The sequence below is a fragment of the Podarcis muralis genome, chromosome 2 (genome assembly GCF_964188315.1).
Source record: "Podarcis muralis chromosome 2, rPodMur119.hap1.1, whole genome shotgun sequence".
NCBI lineage: Eukaryota > Metazoa > Chordata > Lepidosauria > Squamata > Lacertidae > Podarcis > Podarcis muralis.
This window is the reverse complement of record NC_135656.1, coordinates 80,121,896-80,140,142: the sequence shown is the minus strand read 5'-3', so window position 1 is coordinate 80,140,142 and position 18,247 is coordinate 80,121,896. Positions and strand designations below refer to the sequence as shown.

Genomic DNA, 18,247 nt, shown 5'->3' with positions numbered 1-18,247 from the left:
GAAAGAGGGAATTTGATAGATTTGGCTTTAAATGTGTACTGAATCAAATTCCTCCTCTATTCTGTGTCCTCGTGTTATTTAATGGTTGAAAGGTAGGTCTGTACAGTGGTACCTCCGGTTATGAACTTAATTCTGGAGGTCCGTTCTTAACCTGAAACCGTTCTTAACATGAGGCGCACTTTCGCTAATGGGGCCTCCCACTGCGCCGTGCGACTTCCACTCGCATCCCGGAGCAAAGTTCACAACCAGGAGCATATACTTCTGGGTTAGCGGAACTCGTTACCCGAAGCGTACGTAAGGAGGACTGTACGTAACCGGAGGTTCCACTGTAATGTAATTTCTCTTTCTTTCTTTGTCTCTCTATTTGCCTCTGCTTTACATCCTGAAATTTTATGTGCCCTCATCCAGTTATTAGTAGAGATGCAAACATCCTGTGCAAATGTGTATTATTTCCTCTGAGGAAGAAAGTATGTAACTAGAACTTGTACAGTCATCACGTTGTTCTCTTTGTGCAGGGTAAAAAATTTCTGCAGCTAGTGACTTAACTAGATCCATGTGCACATTCCCCGACATTAAGTTTAAGGGAATCTATACCCTATCTTAGAGACTTTTGACAGCACAGACCATCTGTTTTGCCATGTGCGTGCTGGGCTAGGTTTGCATGCAAAAACATGTTTGGTGCAGAAGCTTGCTACAGTGCATGAAGATCTGTAAATGACGTCCATCACTTCCATGGAGGAATGATAAAGTGTGAAATTCTCCCAGCTAGCTTTTAGGTGAATCACCTTACTTCCAGAGCTGTTCATGAGATAAGATGATTCTGTGCTTATCCTCATCTGATCTTTGTAGAAGGACTGCCTCTATTTCCACACAAAGAATCTCTCACTTACTTGTGGAAATGTATTCTTCAATTGATGTGGTTTCTCATTTTTCTCCCTTAAAGGGATTCTGCTTTAGATTCAGGAATTCTTTGCTTACCTCATCTTATAATTAGCAGCAGTGCAAATATTGTGTGAAACAAAACGTAACATTTGCAGGAAAAATGTCAGGTGTGGACTTGCTGTCTAATAAGATTTGACTCATTTGCCATATTGATTTGTTGGATAGCCAGATCCAAATTCTGCGCTTTAAATGCCCCCAACCCATTTTGTGTGAATGTAAATTGCAAAACAGGATAACAAGTAGGCATTTGCAATAAATGTTGAACTAGATTGGCAGAGAGCAAGGAAGAAAGAAGATATATGGGGGCGGGGAGCAGTTAGGGCCAGCAGTGGAGTTGGGAGCATTGGAGAGGTTATGCAAGACCCATGTGCTATTTTTCATGATAAGTGAACATTTGTCCTAGCCTCTTCTGTCCTTGATTCTTTGGGTGGGATTCCACTAAGTTGTTGCGTGCATGGTGTGAGGTCCACTCTTGCAACCCTAAGTCTGCTCTGGCTGGTTGGTGGAACCTCCAGAACAAGTTTAGGGGCACACAGTGGGGAGAGGGGGAAAAGTTTTGTTGCATGAGTGGAACCTCATTCTGCGCTTACTAGAGCTATGTGGTACTCCCCTCTTTAACTCGTGCCTTGTTGGTACAACCATGAAAGTTAGTAACACTAAGAGCAACCAAGTAAATCTAGAATTTAGCTGCACCTTTTAACCTTTGCTTTTGGTTGGAGGCGAAAAAGCATCCAGTCCAATGTGAGATAACTACAGACAAATCAGGGTTACTTCTCTGAGGTTTTGCAAGAGTCAACTTTGACTTGAAAGAGGGATTGTATGCAGAGCCTAATCATCTGCAGTCTGGACAATTCATTTGGTGGGGACTGGGGGCAACAAAGGCCTACAATCCCCGACTTCAAAAGAGGTTATCTCCTTTGCCTAGTGCTTTGATCTGTATTAAGTGATGTCTGCAAGATTTATAGCTTGCTGAAAACTGAAACTGAAACTGGTTCCTCCTGTTTGGAACTGCTTTCCGATTAGCCAATGTTGAGGCCAGTGGATGTAATCCTCATGATTTGATTCCTTAGCGCTCACAGACCTGATAATACTTTGAATTATTTATTTCTATAATACAAGGTATATTCAATAGTAAGACATACTTAAAAGATGGTTGGCTTAAAAGATGAGGCTAGAGCCTTTTAAAGCTTTTGCAGAAATGACCTATTGCTAATTCAAAACCCACATTCCTCTTTACATTTGAGGTGGTTATTGGGAAAGGCTGAGGATAAAGAGCTCATCGTGGTTAAATATTTTTAGGTCTTGCTGATTTTAGTGTGAGGGCGCGGTGGGGAGAGAATAAGCCATTTTCATTCCAGCTGGCCGCATAGCAAAGAACTTCATGTTCAGCAAAATTATGTGATAAAAAGCTTTCTTAAGTTAAGGAAAGTACAAATTTGTTTTTTAATGCTCTGCTGTGTAACAAACATGCGAGACCAAATACCTCCGGTGTAGAAAGCAACCCCTTTTAAGGAGAATGATTCTAGACTAGCTCAATCGTTTACTAAAAGCCAAAGTCTTGGTTCATGTATTGGGCAGGAAATCCAGGTAGCTCCCCTTAAGCTGAGATCATGTCCAAAGGGTCTTAAGTGGTGGATGGTGACTGTGGAAGGGGACTAGCTGGTGGTGGCACCCCAATTTGCAATGTTGTATCTAGCACCATGCTGTGTTAGGCATTAGTGCCTAGACTGGAGTCTTTGGTGCCATGCCAATAGTTGTCCCCTCCCTCCCTGGCCCAACTTTTAACTTTTTTAACCAACAGTAATTTTTTTTGGTTCTGTTTTAGATCTTATTTAATGCTGGCGCTTTTTTCTGTTGCTGATGTTCCACTGGATTGTATTTTATGTGAATCATGTTAATCTTCGTTTGTTCCTAGAATTTATTTGCAAGCTGTTTTTGAAAATCTTTAAAATTGTAAGGCAAGGTTGAATTTTATTGCAAGCCCATGCTGAATGTGGCATGGGGCCCAATCCACCAGGGATTTTATTTGTTTAAGCTCTTGAAAAGCTGTTGTTTATTCCATTTAGGGCACAATCTAATTCTCCTGAGCAAACCTGTGGGCTGGATCTGTAAGTCTCCTCCTCTTCTGTATGAAGTGCCTGCCTCATTTTGGCAAACAAATAAAAATATTTCTGTGCCCCCCCCAATAATAAAGAACAGCAGAGGGGCTGAGGCAAACTGATACGTTTTTATTTTCTAAAAACTTTGTTTAAAATAGAAGGAGCTAATTTGCTTCACGTATTCCAGTTTTTCTTGTGCAGGATGTCTAGAAGAACCAGTTAGCCTGCATATTGTGGACATTTTCTTTTATTTATGCACAGGTAGCATTCTCTTAGGCTGCAATCCTATACCCACTTATCTGGAGCTAAGCTGTATTGAATTCAGTTAGACTTATCTCCTGAGTATATAGGATTCTGCAGTTAAATGTGTAAAATAATGTTTTTGGCCTTTCTCTGCCCCCATCCTCCTTGCCCTTTTACCGTACTTTACATACAGTGGGGTCAGTTGCTCAGAGCCTGGACTGGATGATTGAGAGTCGCCAAGAAGCAGAATGGTTTCTTGGAAGACAATTGTTATTGCAACCTGAGCAAAACCAAGAAGAAATATCAAGAAGCCCCAAATAATCTTGCAGATGACCTGAAACAGAGCTTTAAGACCCAACTTTTTTACCCATCCCCAATGTGTTGAGATACTCTCACCATCATCTGCACAACTTGCCCTAGACCCTCTGCTCGTTTTTTTGAGGTGACCCACTTAATTGGAGACCGGAAAACTGTGTTGTCTCAAACAACTTTGTGTCTTCAAAAGACTATGCCTTTAATATTTATTGAAAGCATTTATACCAAGGTGCTAGACATTACAATAAAGAAATCCAATGCGAAACAAAAAATGGAGTATTCAATTAATACGATCCAGTAAAAGCAACCTATCACAATTTCTGTAAAATAACTAGGAATCATTCAATTGGATATGGAGGCCATGGAAAGTTTAAATAATTAGATGATGTTTTGAAGAGCAATTGGAAGCTCATTACAGTACGTGTCTACTGTCTTTCAGTGGAAAGTTTATTTCATAGGCTGGGGACCACCATGTGAAAGGCCATCCACCCCAGTTACCTCTGCAGGTGTAGATTATCTGAAATAACACTCTCTCCTACATAGACCTTCCTGTACATGTAAGATTTTCAGGGGAGACCCTATTAGTTATGCCACGGCTTGCAGAGGTTTGTTTTGTGTCACCTTGGAGGACAGCCTTCTCCATGTCCACGTTGGCCCCCAGTCTGTAGAGGGAACTCATCTCCGAAATACATCAAGCACCAGCTGTGGTGAGCTTGCATTTGCTTTTTAAAGCGTATCTATTCGCTCACTATTTACTCATTGTTTACCTGATCAGTACACAAAGCCTTAAAACCTTGTCCTGGGTGCAGATTGGCACCCAGGCCAGTGCCAACCTTTGCTTTCAGGCGTATCGCACAATAGCTGAATTTCCCTGAAAGCCTGTATTTGAAGGCTGACATTTTTGTGAGCTGAATCCATGTGATGTGAAAATAGCCTCCTTCTGAGCAGTGGGCGGCAAGGAGCAGCTGGGGGCGGGGTGCAGTGAATAGCTTCACCATTTTCTGTTCCCATTCTACTGTATGTGAGGTTATGACTAATCGGTTACACTGCAGGGGCATAAGGCGACTTCCAGTGGGTGATTCATTCTCCAGGCATTTGTCTGGGCTCTCTCTCTCGCTGTTTTTCTCTGCCTCTCCACTTCTGGCAGAATGCAGAGATGTATTTGTTCAGAGTTGGTAGCTGAGCAACAGGGAAGAATATAGCATAGATTTGGAATATGATCTATGAAAACTTTAACACAAGGAAGGGACACAAATAAACTTTGGCATCTAAGTAATTCTCACAGCGAAGAACAACAAAGAAAGAATTAGACTCTGACTGGATCCTTGGTAGCGAGAAACTGCCGATCTTGCAAGAAATAAACAGGCTGATGTGGGAGGAGAATTCCACCCCACCCCCAGGACATTATTCCTGCCGGCTATTTTGTTTTTATTTATTTATTGCAGACTTTTTTTTTTTTTGCCATAGGCTGATTCGTTGAATTTGAACTTTGCTAGTAGGAAAGTGGGGCAGGGGAGAATAAAATGATGTCTACGTTTCCTCGGGGCATAATTAAATCAATACGCCCATGAGAGTTGTGGTAGCTTGCTGTATGAGATTATAATTCTTTATCTGGGGGGGGGGGATGTTTAAAAATAGAAAATAAAATAAAATGCATTGTTAGATAATGGCTGGGCAAGTGTTCTAGGGGAAAGTTTGCATGTAATCGTGTATATACTGTTTTAAACCAGCCCTTCCTTTACCTTCATGTTGCATTGGTATAAACAAGAACAGTCGTACCTTGGAAGTCAAACAATCTTTTCCTGAAGTCCGTTCGACTTCCAAAACATTCGAAAACCAAATTGCGGCTTCTGATTGGCTGCAGGAAGCTCTTGCAGCCAATCACAAGCCGTGGAATCCCCGTCAGATGTTTGGGTTTCAAAAGAACATTCGCAAACCGGAGCAATCACTTCCGGTCTTGTGGCGTTTGGGGGCCAAAATGTCTGAGTTCCAGGGCATTTGACAACCAAAGTACGACTTTTATATTTTTACTGCAGTTTTCTGAATAACTAGAATAAGCAAAGTTCACTTAGCTGAAGTGAATTTTTATTTTAAAAAATGGGTGTATAATCTGAGGCAGAAGTAGAACAATGCCTCTATAGGCCTTAGGATTCTCCCCAGACTATGCTTGCCACCTTTCCAAGCAATTTTCATTGCTTTGCTGGGTGGAATGTGTCCTTCAACTTTGACAATGCCTCTTGCTTGCCTCAACGGAGGTTACAAAGATGTGTGTGCACCTTCCTCTTTCTTATGGCTGGAATGTAGCTTCCTGTACAAAAGGTGAGAATCACATCCTTTGCTCTGGCTGCTCTTGAGGTGTTGCCTATAAAGGAATGGAGCCCTTGGACTGAAGAGAGGTTCCCTGCCTTTGTGGAGATCTGGCTGCAGAATACTTGCAGGCAGGATGTACCTGTTCTTGTTTCCTGAGTTCCATGAGACTTGCTCCCCAGTCAATAAGTTCAGGATTGCAGCCATGCTCCCATTTTCTGCCTGTGTGTTCCTGGTGGATTATGCAAACTGTTTGAACCAGCGGATAGGAACATAGGAAACTGCCTTATACGGAGTCAGATTCTAGCTGGATTTCAGGCAGGGGTCTCTGCCTTCTCTACCTGGAGATTTAACCTGCGATCTTCTGCATGCAAGACAGATGCTGTGCATTGAACTACATGGCCCTTTGCTGATGCTGAAGTGGCTCTTGGCAAACAATAGTAGATGTTACCTGCACTGTGGTGTTATAACCTCTGGCAGCTATGAAATGCCTTAACATATTGTTGACTGATACATGTATGCTTTAACAATGGTTTTGTTTTAATATGTTGTTGTTTTTATGCCCTGGGGCTCAACAAAGAAACTTAATTAACCTTGAGGCTATATAATAATGATTAACCACCGTTACGTTATTGGCAGTGTCAGCAACTGACAAGCCTGTGCCTGAAAGAGTTTGCAGTCTTAGGGTTAGAGTGGCGGTGAAGGACTGAACATATTTGGAAAGGAGGAATGTGAGCACAAGCCAAGACATCGGGAATAGAGAACCTGCACACCCACCCACCCATCCCGCAGGTGTAAGACTCCCAACCCCAGTCTAGGGGTGATTTTCTAGACCTGCTACACTGTTCCATCCCTACAGAACAGCCATACTGCAAGAAGGCCTTAGAATTTCAGGAAATACAGGTGGCATTAGATGCTCAGGAAAGAGGACGCCATACCCATGTCTAGCATGTGGCTCTTGGGGGACTGACGAGCCCTCAGTGTGGCCCTTTGAACCTGAAAAATGGTCAGCAGTCTCTGATGTTAACAAGGGGTTAGCTTGCAATAGTGCAGTTTGTAAGCGGTGGGAATTGGGATAGGACTAATGTTTCAAAGCCGAGTGTGAACTCTGGCTAAACCTTTGGTATAGATGGGAACATCAGTTCAGGCAGTGTGGCTCTCACCTCCCACAGAATTCAAAAGAAGAAGGAAAAAGGCATTGTGCTCCAATTACTCACAAAATCAGAGACTTAATGGGAGCACAGACTCTGAAATCTAATGACTTGGATGGATAGATTTTGGCAAATGCAGTATTCTGCCCCAGCAGTGTGCTAGAGCACGGTTTTTGCATTCACTAAGCAAGATCGCCATGCTTTCATCTGTTTTTCACAAAACGCTGCTTTATTTTTCAGGATCAGCTTTAGTCTGCTGTTAAAGCAGAAGCTGGTTCGTCGTTGTGGCCCTCCCCATGTTTCCCCTCTGCATTTCGAATCATTTAGCAATGTTTTATGGACAGGAAATAGGAACTTCTGGTTCATACACACAGCTGGTTTAAATAAATCTCAAACCAAAGGGAACATGTGGAACTCCCCCACCCCCAGATTGTATCCAAGGGATTTCTACAAAACTCAGATCAGAACTTGTGCAGTTCCAATGGAGTGTTTGTTAAGACTACAATCTTTGTAAGGGGCATTTTAAAGACTTTTAGCCCAACTTTCAGCTTGTCTAAATGACCAAATAAAGGGCTTCCAAATCAATACAATGTCCTGAATTTAATCTGAATCTGTTGTTTTTATACAATTACAATATGCTAGCGAACCACAGCGATATGGTATGCAAATATTTTTTGGACGTTTTAAATATTATTTTATTTTTCATTGTATTGCTTCAGCATTTTGGCATTTGCCACCCTGAACCTCTTTGGGTGGAAGGGTGCAAGAAAACTAATAATAATAATAATAATAATAATAATAATAATAATAATAATAGATCAAACAGGGCATTCTTAAGCCTTAAAATGGGGTTACTTAATTAAGCAGCCCCCATATGCTGGCGGGATTCTAAGGGGTGAGGAACATACTTACATATGTGGTGGGGGATGTAACTATGTACACAAGTTCTAGAAGCAGGTTGTAATGGAATTTGGTATTATTGTTGGCATGCAGGTCACCCTAGATGCTAAGCCATGTATCTTATACCTTTTTGTTGCTGCCAGTGAAGTCTTCCTTTTCAACAATTAATTCTATATCTGTTGTTGCTGCTCATCTTGTGATCTCTCAGGGGTGGAAAGACGCATCTTGTTATCTATGGATCTATGGTTTTGAAAATTCATGTTCATTGCCATTTCTGAAAATTGACTCATAAAATGCGAGCTGCCAGGGGTGTTGCGGACCCCTCCAACTTGGCTTCTGCTTGGGAGCCAAACAGTCTCATGGTTGCCAAATTCACACTAAATATGAGTTTATTTGGCAACAGTCCTGAATATTTGGTATGTTTGGTACAGATATGAACCACTATGTAATTTATTTTATGCCAGTCATTCTTTTTATGCTTTCTATGCTTATTAGGCTTATTATTTTATTATCTTGTGATTTTATTTTTTCTGTTTTTATGACTGCTTTTAAGTACAGATAGGGTGAACCTACAGCATCAGCAGCAGGCCACAATCAACCTTTGGGAATGTTGTTCTCTATTAGGTAGAACTTTTAAAGGAAGGGCTGGTTCTGTAATGTTTTTATTGTAATAAGCTGTACGTGATTTTTTGGTATATATTTTAATTCTAATGCTTAATTTATTAAAGTTAAAAAACAAAAAACAGACGAGGGTTGGTTTTTTTCTTAGTAAAAATTGCCCCATTAAGTTCCAGCTCAATCTCAGAATAAGGACTGGAAACAATTGCATGGGCATGATAACAGGGCCTTAGTGGCACAGCAAGACTTACAAGTTTCTCATAGCTGCTCATAGACAGTAGTTTTGCATATAAAGAGCTCCAAGGATCAGTCCAAATGCAAAAAGGAATTCTGGACAGGCCACAAGAGAGGAACAAACCAAAACCAAAACCTAGCAGCCCCAAATCAGTTTGATAATCCACATACTCTTTTCCTTGAAGTACATCTCTGGTATGTTTCCTAAGCAACACAAGGGACATCAGGGATCAGAAATGGCCCATGCAGTTTAGAATCCTGGAGGCAAAGAAGGCCGTGAGAGTCCCTATGTCCTAGCAGCTGCTGTTCATTGGCATTTAAATCATGCACGTCTTCCAAGGTGGGGGAGTGTTACCATTCCCATATTGCAGGTATGGGACTGAGGCAGAGCTCATGGCTGCGATGAGGTCTGACCAGCAGATTGCCTGTTTCAGAGCTTATGCTCTTAGGCATTGCCCTGGTCCTCAACTCAATAAGCTTCATGTTAGGAACTACATATTGGCAATACATGATCCTGAAAGGTATCACGTGCTTCAGAGGTTGTTTTACAGACTTATCAAAGGAGTGCAGTTTGTATTTCAGTAGGTAGTGATTCAACAACCACACTAGAGATGTAATAGTTCCTTTCTGTAAATGTGGGGTTTTTTTTTTTTAATGTTTCTGGGGTTGAGACCATAGCTCATAGCTGGAGCTCATACTTTGCATTCAAGAATTCCAAGGTTCAGCCACTGGCATCTCCAGTTAGGAAGTAGGGGTTGATTGGAAATATGACTGCTAGGCAAGGTAGGCAGCACTGGCCTAGATAGACAAATATGCCTGAGTTTGGACAATTTCACCTAAGCTTTCGAGTCTGAGATATAAATGAGCTTTGTTACCCATACACACATATCTCCTTCTGTCCTCTCTTTGTGGGAGTTAGTCATTACATCCAGAAGTCTCCAATTAGCCATAGTTTCCCATTTTGTCTGAATCAGGAAACTGTGGTTAGCCGGTTTGGAACAGGCCAGGCTGATGGTTTTAAGATTCTGAATCTGTTAACCATAGTTTCCTAGTTCAGACAAATGAAAAGCTGCAGTTAATTGGAGAGTTGTTGGTTTGATTACTGCATGACAGACAGAGAAGGGGCTGCATGTGACGGCACAAAGCTGTGGTTCCTATCTTGGCTTATTAAGTCAAGATGTGATTGTCCAAACCAGGCCATTGTCTGACCTGTTATAAGGCAGCTGACTCTGTTCCAGAGCATCAGATTGGGCAATACTGTGTGTAACAGCTGGGCAGAAACACTTAATGTGGCCTCCTCCGAATTGTCGCTCTTGGTAACTACATTCTTAAGCAAGGAAGAGTCTTGATTCATATAAACCAGGACACATGCCCAGTTCACTGGGAACAGAGGGCTAGATTCTAATGTTCTCTATCTGTGTTAACATACTTTTGCTATGAAGTCAATGACTCTGCAATGGATGTTCTTTCCCCTCATTAAATTTGCAAGAGTGCAAATCAGAGGAAAGTGATTTTGGTGCATGCATGGCTCAGTTCTGGGGTTTAATCTGAGATTTCAGCCTGTTCGCTGAGTTTTGTTCAGAGATTATAATATTTAGAGTGATAGAGTACACAAGGAGAGGCGTGTGTGCTTGGCAGTTGCGAGAGCCCTCATTCAGAGCAGAACATGAATCAAGAATTGCATAAACTGTGCTCCCTAATTCCCTAAACCAAAGTCTATTAGATCAGCTCTGGTGTGTGGAAATTCCTCCCCCATACCCGCTTTGCATCTGAGGAACAGTGCAGGCAATTAAACCCTGAGTGGATGGGCTTAGCTAATTTAATGTGACCTTGATGTGAACTACATTAAGAAATCTCTTTGGAGCACAACATGAAACCTAATCATTTTAAAAGCATCTGTCCCCGTGACACACAACTGGAAGAGGATGTCACTTTAAATTCTATGGGATGCTGCTGGGGCACATGATTATACAAATTACTGGGAATGTTACAGCTGGGGAAATAACTGCTTATTTGTTTGGGATTGTTGTTTTGTTGCTGTTCTGGCAAAATTCCTAGGGATTGTGAGCTCACCCGTTAGATGTGGATTCGCATTGAATTTTCTTTTGTCTTTAGCACATTATGTGTGGGTGGGGCTGGGGGAATGATAATGCAAACCATAACAGTTTGTATGTAAGAGAGTTACTTTGTATTTTGAAACCACCACCCCCTGCATAATTACATTTCATAGGGCTGTAAATTAGCGGTTTTTTTGTAGCCTTTGGGGGAGGATGCATAAGACTAAAATCCCTTTGGAGAGGGGCAGTGTAAAAGCAAATAGCATTTGGCAGTTTTTATCCAAATTACAAGGGGAATCAACCTACTGAAATGGCTGGTGACTTTCAGTTAATTTTAAAGTAATAATTGAATACTTCTTACTATTGAGAGTGGAATGGAACAAAGATAATATATTGAAGGCTCAGAAGAATGCAGAATGTATGTTTTTTAATGCAGTTTCCTGTGTCTGCATGGGAACATTCAGTCACTGCACTTACACTTCTACTTACCATAAAAAAATGCTTCTTTCACTTGTTTTTCAGAGGGGCAAAGCAGCTATCATTGAGGGCTTGGGCTTGGGATATTTCACTGCCATTGATGACCAAACTAGACATTATGCAAGAGATCCATGATCAGGATCTCCTGTGAATTGTGTTTGTATTACTAATTAGGAGATCTAAGTTGTTGGTTTGAAGACCTGAGAAGTGCAAATATTTGAGCCTCCCCCACCCCTTTCTCAATCCAAACTAAATGTATTGGCTCTAAGTGGAGAAAACTTAAAGGTACAAAGCTAAGTGAGGCTGCTAATGAGAGAGAGAGAGATCAATGATTCCTTGTAACATCACAGATTCCCTGTAGCACATGGGTAGGTAAACTAAGGCCCGGGGGCCGGATCTGGCCCAATCGCCTTCTAAATCCTAAAAAGCGTGTTTTTACATGAGTAGAATGTGTCCTTTTATTTAAAATGCATCTCTGGGTTATTTGTGTGGCATATGAATTCATCCCCCCCCCCCAAATATATATATAGTCTGGCCTCCCACAAGGTCTGAGGGACAGTGGACTAGCCCTCTGCTGAAAAAGTTTGCTGATCCCTGCTGTAGCATGTCTAGTTTGGCTTAGGGACCGTAACTCCTATTCTAGTGGGCTGATGCTAAGAGGGAGAGTCCATAGCTGTTCTTACATTGCTCTCCTATTTAAGGGGGGGAAATATGTACGGTAACTGTGTAATCGTGATGAAGCAATCTGCCACATGGAATTTAGACAATAATGTAATTGTGCTAATAAGCTTTCCAGCTGCTTGTGTTAACCCAAACATAGTTAGCTGTATACATTCTTTGTATCTTCCCACACATAATTAGCTGAATAAAAATAGCTGGGGAGTATGTGATAATGGTAGGAGATAGAAGAGCTGAATCTGCCTGCAGGGAAAGTCTTTCCATTCATTGTAAGGCAGCCTTGCAAATTAGGCTGCCGTCCAAATCCTGCTTACCTGGGAGTAAGCCCCGCTGAACTTGAATTTGCTTCCCTATATGCTTAGGAGTGCAGTCTTAGTCTATAGTAATCACTGGCTTCAGATATTTGCATTCCTGCATTTAACATGTGGCCTAGCAGAAAGAAGAACAACCATCTTTCCTTGCATATAGAAATCTGGAGATGATTCTCTCTGGCCACAGGAGCTGCTTTTTGCACACCTGTTTTTAGTCTGATGTGTTTCCATATTTTCATTGTTGTTTGGTGCCATCAGTGAAGTAATAGAAGACAGGTCCCTGTCCTTAGGAACATCTCATCTAAAATTCAGTGTGGGGGAGAGAGGAGGAAACAGGGAAGTTAGCTTAAGCTTTGCCGCAGGGTGTGTTATCAGAGGGTGTGGGAACAAGGGGGTCTTGTGTTAAAGGCTTCATGAAAGAGATGGATTTTGAGGAGGTGTGGCATCCCTTAGGACATGCGTAGGCAAACTAAGGCCTGGGGCAATCACCTTCTAAATCCAGCCCCTGGACGGGAATCAGCTTGTTTTTACGTGAGTAGAATGTTTCCTTTTATTTAAAATGCGCCTCTGGGTTATTTGTGGGGCATAGGAATTCATGCTTTTTTCTCTCTTCAAAATATAGTCCAGCCCCTCACAAGGTCTGAGGGACAGTGGACCGGCCCCCTGTTGAAAAAGGTTGCTGACCTTAGGAGGTCTAGAAGGCAAACAAGAGAAGCGAGAGGGGGATATAAGAGCAGAAAAGGAAGACAGAATTATTGTGCTACCTTAAATTCTACTTGCACTTGACACCTGTAATTGAAACCCTTACATTACTACTCATAAGTATGTTGAGGAGTATAAGTTTAAACATGGAAAAATGCTGATTTGTGGGTTTTGCTTCTCACTGAGGGTCCCTACAGTTCTATGATTCTGTGATTTTACTAAGTAATAGAGTTGATGCTTTACATGTTATGAAATGCTTCTCTGAACTTGGATTGCCTCTTATTTATTTGAGGAAGACAGAATTATTGTGCTACCTTAAATTCTACTTGCACTTGACACCTGTAATTGAAACCCTTACATTACTACTCATAAGTATGTTGAGGAGTATAAGTTTAAACATGGAAAAATGCTGATTTGTGGGTTTTGCTTCTCACTGAGGGTCCCTACAGTTCTATGATTCTGTGATTTTACTAAGTAATAGAGTTGATGCTTTACATGTTATGAAATGCTTCTCTGAACTTGGATTGCCTCTTATTTATTTGAGGAAAAACTATAAAAGATTGGGAATATTCCTCCTAGCCATTCTTATTATTCTGAACAGTGTTTGGTCTTGTCCATATGTTCACGTCAGTAACAATTAATCACCTTGAAATGTTCACAAGGATCTCCAAAAGGGTTGTCTGTGGACAGGATTTGTGGGTTGCTACGAAACTCTGAGGGTGATGAAAGGTTGTGTGTGTGGCCACTGTTGGTGCTTCTGCAAGTTGCGAAACTAGCCTACAGCCATTGACCAACAGAAAATCGTTAGAATCTGCAACTACATACATATAAACACCACATTTCCCTGCTATTCCTAACTGGCAGGTTGACAAATCCTAAATTGTCTGTTATGTAAGATTTGTAGTGAAATAGAAGAATTGTACAAAATTTAATTGTCTTGCAAAATATTCTATAGCAGTCTTGCAAGTTCGGCTAGAAAAGATACTAGCCTGCAAGGGAGACGCAGAGATCCAAATAGAGACCATTGTCTGTGGCGCCATACCTCTTTTACTTGTATTTCTTTTTGATTCAGATCTGTCATGGCCAGTGGCTAGTACAATAAAGTTATTTGGATTGGGTTGGATACTAGCCTGCAACCAATTTTTCTAGACTGCTTGTCCATACATACAGATACAATACATTTGCAGTACATAAGTAGTCCACTCTCTTCCAGTTTGCTGTCTTGGAGCCACTTCTTGTAAAATGTCAAAAGGTAAAGGACCCCTCTGGATGGTTAAGTCCAGTCAAAGGTGACTATGGGGTGTGGCGCTCATCTCGCTCTCAGACCAATGGAGCCAACATTTGACCGCAGACAGCTTTCCGGGTCATGTGGCCAGCATGACTAAACCGCTTCTCGTGCAACGGGACACCATGATGGAAGCCAGAGCACATGGAAACACTGTTTACCTTACCGCCACAGCAGTACCTATTTTTCTACTTGCACTAGTATGCTTTCGAACTGCTAGGTTGGCAGGAGCTGGGACAGAGCAACGGGAGCTCACCCCATTGCGTGGATTTGAACTGCTGACCTTCCGATCAGCAAACCCAAGATGCTCAGTGGTTTGGACCACAGCGCCACCCGCTCCCCGCACTTCTTGTAACAGGTATTCAGGTGGGTGGCTATAAAACAAGCCTGTTTCAGAGTGTGCTTAATTGGCTCAGTGAGAAACCCACACATAAAACAAATTGTGTACTGGTTGCTTTGTTTTTGCACAAGCATCTAGGGTAGTTCTTTTTGCAATTGTTTTTGCTTTGTTTAACCTTGCATGGCCAGATGCTCTGAGATACAAATGGATTATAACTGATCTGAACAAAATGTGGCTTCGTTTTTCTTTTTCTTTTTAACACTGGCAGCAAGTCTGTTAGCATAAAAATGGATCTGGTGTTGCCTCTGACCTTCCCATTGTTGTGACTTGCAGAAACGTAGCGAAAGTATTTGTTCCATTTCTTTCTTTCTTTCCTGCCAGTGTGCTGGACTGCAGCTGGAGTCTGTGTCGTAGAATCTCCTTGTCCTCTAGTATGTCTCTGGCAAAGCTGTCATAATAGAATATGGGGTTCTTAGCGTTTCTGAAATTGCAAGGATGGAGAGGATGCATTGACCCTTCAGCCTTGTCTGCTTATTTTGCTGTAGAGTAGTTCTTTATCCCTCTTGTTTCACACCATTTCGGTCATATGCATCCCTCCCCCACCCCAGCCACATGAAGTCATGGGATACTGTTAAGTCTTGCATTGTGTTTTAAGTGTACTTCATAAAGGAATGCCCTTTTCCACATTCTGTTTCCATTGTTCCGTCTTGCAATGGGGGTCAGCCACTGCCTGTGGCGGCTCACTCTCATTCCCTTTTGCCTCTGGCTTCAAGACTTGCTGAGTGGAGCCACGCTGTCTTAGTTTTGTCATTGCTTTTGTGGGTACTGTACATAATGTTAGCTTTTGTTTGTCAGATACGGGCCTTGCACTTCAGTAAGCACTGAAAGCTTCCATTCACTCAAAGGCATGGAGGCAATCCAGTGTTTGGGTGATTTCCCTCCCCCCACTGCATTATAGCACTGCTGAAAGGAGTTAGAGAGCTTTCCATTTGGTGGCGAAGCTTGCCTGAAGAGGCCCAAAGCTAATTGTTTGTCTGTTTAACGAAGACTCCCTCTTTGTTAGCAGCAATCAAAATTCTGAAGCCTTCCCGTTGTTGTAAGGTAGCTTGGCCTTCCTGTACGCACATTGCGAACTGCCCTGATAACACTGGACTGCCCAGGATAGTAGTAATTGAAATTGTACGTCATTTTTATTGCGTCATTCCGAGGCTGTTGCAGAAATGCTCCGGTGCTTCTGTGGCTTTAAAGACACGACCTGCAAATTGATAGGAATAGTTGGAAGGGAGGCAATGTTGTGAGGCAATGTCTTTGCTTGTGAGGTGAAACAGAAATGTGTTTATTGCAAATGAAAAGCTTTCCCTTCTCGACACCATTCCGAGACATTATTGGTGCCCAGAGCGCTGAAAATAACGGGCTGTCATTGTATCTGCAATTGCTGTAATAACTCTTGTGGTACCTATAGCTTTCCCCCCTCAAATTCCATCTCTGAATGCAGAGTTCCACTCTTCTGCAGGCACAAAGCAATGTTTCCACATAATAGAATTTTCTCTAGTTGTCTGCTTTCAGTCTCCATTTTATATTTTTCTGTTGCCTTTTGGGGATCTACAGCTGTGATTTGTTCCCCATTGTGATTTGCCGCCCCTAGAGCCTTTGAAAGGGGGTGCGTGTGTGTGTGTGTGTATAAATGTATTTCTATTGTTACACTTTGCATGGAAAAAAGTGACTTCGTTTTGTTCCTCCTTACTCTTGAGGAACAATGAGTCTTGACTTAAAAGTGCTGCAGAATCCTTTATGGTTTGCCTTCAAAAGACACAGATGCTGCCCTGAAGTGTTTTTTCTCCCCACACTATATAGAGAACAAGTTAAGTTCAGATGTATACTCAGGAAGCTGCCCTTTCCCCCATTGGATCTACCAGATCATCTCACTCAATGTTGTGTGTCTCTTCTGAGGCAAATACAGTGGTACCTCGGGTTACAGACACTTCAGGGTACAGAGGCTTCAGGTTACAGACTCCGCTAACCCAGAAATAATACCTCGGGTTAAGAACTTTGCTTCAGGATGAGAACAGAAATCACATGGCGGCAGCGGGAGGCCCCATTAGCTAAAGTGGTACCACAGGTTAAGAACAGTTTCAGGTTAAGAACAGACCTCCAGAACGAATTAAGATCTTAACCCGAGGTACCACTGTACATTGCCAGCTTTGCTACTGAAATGACGGGATGGAACCTCCTGGGGCTTCTGTACACGGAGTATGTATCGCTCTACCACTGAGCGACGGCCCTGCCCTGGTTATTTGTTTTCTGCCCCTTCTCTGTGTTACTAGTGGGCACTGGCTGTGGTGATGTGGCAGATCTTGCTGCGTGACAACTGTGGTTCATGCAGATGAGTGTTGCTATAGTTGCAAGGGTGGATCTCTTAATGAGAAAAGCCAGCATGTGAGAAGAACTTTCACCTAGCCACTTACCTGATGCAAAATGAGAATTTATCCTTGGTATACTCCCAGGGAGCTGGGTTCAAGAGTTTGACTTGCCAGTAGGCCACTTAATGGGCGGGGGGACACAGCTGCCAGTGTGGTTTAGCAGTTGGAGTGTTGGACTAGGGCCCAGGAGACCAGGGTTCAAACTCGCACTGTGCCATGAAGCTCCACTGGATGATGTTGGGCCAGTCGCTTAAGAGACTTGGCTCATACGTGTGTGTGCATGCATGTTGCCAAATATCAGTGTTGTTTCATGTCTCTAATTTTGAAGGTTTGTGTAGAAGTGGTGTTTTGGCCTGATAACAATGCCTTGCTGCTTACGGGTGGCCCCCAAGTGCTGCTGAGCATGCCCCAAAACAACACACACTGCTAAAGGGGCCATGTTAAAATTCAAGCGCAGCTACGAATTAGAAGCCACAGCTTCCGATTCATTTCCGTCTTTACAAGGCCCTAGAACAGAGATTTGATTCAAATCAGGTATTTTTCTGTTTGACGACAGCGTTTGCCACTGCGGTATGCGGAAATCCATTGTCTGCTATCCCTTGCTTTTACTGAGTGAAAATCCTGCTATGTTTAGTTCCAGTAAGGCATCCCCTTTGTTTTGCTTTCTTTTCTCTTACACCTCAAACCTCCAGCAGCCTGGGAGTTGTTCCCTGTACAATTTGACAACTTCTCCTGTCTCTCTCTGTCTTCTCCCCCCACTTTTCCCTTGATTTGCATGCTGATGAATGAGTGGTTTGTGCCTCAAGTGAAATGGGGATGTATATGCAAAACAGCCAGCAGCTGTTCCTAAAGAATCTGAGTTTATTTTCCTCCCTGTGGTGTGTGTCTCCTTGCCTTGTGGACAAGGACTCCATGCTGAATGAGAAATTCAAGTTCTGATAGCAAGAGAGCCTTTATGGATATAGTTCACTTGGTTACTCTTCTTTCCTGGCTCTGTAGTTTAGCCAGCACACAAAGATTCACTGGATAATAGCTCTTCATTGTTGCTGCTGCCTGCCAGCTTCTGTTGCAATTAAGGGGTAATCTTTTCTAAATGGTGCTAAATTAAGCTTAAATCCCTCTCTCATGCCACATTAAGAGGATGAATCCCTGGTTTTCTAAAAAGAGC

The 18,247-nt window shown here is 42.3% G+C and overlaps 1 protein-coding gene across 5 annotated transcripts in view; it reads left to right on the top strand.

Moving 5' to 3' along the window:
• Positions 1-18,247, top strand: part of BICD2 (BICD cargo adaptor 2) — an 81,080-nt gene that overhangs the window by 6,884 nt on the left and 55,949 nt on the right. The gene's annotated exons all lie outside the window — the stretch shown is intronic.